The sequence below is a fragment of the Mus caroli genome, chromosome X (genome assembly GCF_900094665.2).
Source record: "Mus caroli chromosome X, CAROLI_EIJ_v1.1, whole genome shotgun sequence".
NCBI lineage: Eukaryota > Metazoa > Chordata > Mammalia > Rodentia > Muridae > Mus > Mus caroli.
Genome location: NC_034589.1, coordinates 123,685,785 through 123,687,873, shown reverse-complemented (window position 1 = coordinate 123,687,873; position 2,089 = coordinate 123,685,785).

The following is a 2,089-nucleotide window of genomic DNA, read 5'->3' as shown; positions in this document are numbered from 1 at the left end:
GTGGTGGTGGTGGTGGTGGTGGTGGTGGTGGTGGTGTGGTGGTGTGGTGGTGGAAACTTTCTCCTGTCTCTCTCTTTCCCCAGAAGATAATGAGCACCCTGCCTTTTTGAAGATTATCTTCCAGGGCATGAGTTAGGATCACTTTAGCTCACTTACTATGTGTGGCCCCATGGGTCTTCATTAGTAGCTCTTTCAGGTAATGAGGAAGACAAAAGAAAGGAACCATCACCTTTTGTGCCAGGAGACATGTATGTAGGGCTTGTAAGGATCTTGATCCTCAAGGTGGTGAGTGAGGTCAGATGACAGCTCATTATTTTTAAATCTGGGAAGGTAATCCCAAAAGCAACAGTAAATATCAAAGTTAACCATAGGAATTTTTGTTTCATCCTCTTTAACCATGAAAATAGGTATTCAAGAATGTGATTAATACTTTCTTTCTAAGCTACAGTTTAATCCACTAAAACCAGATCACCAATATTATAAATTACACATCAGTGATGCTAAACTTGGACTTACTCTAAGAGAATTTCCCACTGTGTCCTGTGGCCTCATGAGCTTTGAATGCTCTTTGCCTAATCTCCCAATAGACTGGCAATTACTCTGCCCAAGTTTATTCTTCAAACATTTAGAATTAACAATTACAGAAATTTCTCTTAATAATAAAAAAACAACATTCTCTTTAAAACACTTGTGCAGATTATTTTTTTATTCATGGTATCTTAGTTTAAATTAAGTAATTGTTGATAATTATTTAGGGTATTTAGTATTTAGTTGATAATTATTTAGTTGTAATTTCATTAACTATCAATTATAGGATAGTAAATAATCAAAAATTCTAAAAGAAATTAAACATCTTGTCAGGATTTATCAATATTGTCAAAATTAAGGTTACAAGCAGAATATATAGTCAGGGTAAAAATCTGAATTATTCTGTAGTTGCCTGATTATATTATATTATATAATAAAACGTATAAAAAGTAAATAAAAGTAGAATTGTTTGCATGTATTGCAGACATTGCAGGTGAATATATAACTTGATAGCCTTCCATTATTGAACAGAGCATCTTTCGGTTTCAAAACTGTCAGTGAGTAATCGACTCGACTATATGGTCATTTAAAATTTATTTTTTTGTTTTCTATGCATCCTGACTGCAATTTCCCCTCCCTCTACTCCTCCCAGTCCTCCACACATACTCCCAGCTTCCTAGTAGTAAGACATTTTTAAAACCCCAAAAGGTAGATAGATGCTAACTTTCCATGGTTACGATGTTTTATTCTGAATATGTCTATGAAACAATACCACAAATGCTATCACAAATAAAACACAAATCAAAGTTTCAAAATGCCGTAAGTTAACAAAGGGAAGGGACTGGATTAGCATATCATTGCTGAAGGCTTTTTTCAGGGCTGGGTCCGTGACCTTCTGGATTAGCTAGCTCAGGTTTGCTTTATGCTTTCGTCTGGCATCTGCTCTTTCACTTCATGATTGACCTTGTCAAAGATGGGTTTTCTTGTATGGGGGTAGGGGAAGTATGGGGGCGGGTGGGTGTGATACATATGCATACAGGTGTCTGTGAACATGTGTGTACTTGAGTGTGGATGCCAGAGGACAACCTTGAGTGCTTGAAGTGATGTCCACCTTTTATTTGGGAGCAGAGTGAGGTCTCTTACTGGCCTAGAACTCTCAAAGTAGACTACAATCAAACCCCAGAGGTTTACCTGTTCTGCCTCCCTGCCCTCCAGCCTCCCCTATACCGTGCTTACAAACACAGCTTGCCTACTACCTCTGTCTTTTAAAACAAAAACAAAAAAACAAAACAAAACAAAAAAACAAAACAAAAACATGTTCTGAGGCTTATCAGCAGGGTTCTCATGGTTGCAAAACACCAGTTTAATGACTATAGCTCAATCACTTTACTCTTGTCTGCTTGGCTCTTGGCTCCCTTTCATACTGTTAGTTTTTCTTAAGTTGGTGTAGAAAATAATGAGTTTCATTAGGACAATTTTATACACATGTATCATTGTGCTCTGCTCAGTTCTCCCCCGACACTAGTACAGTCCTTGGTCCATCCTACCCATTCTTTCCAAG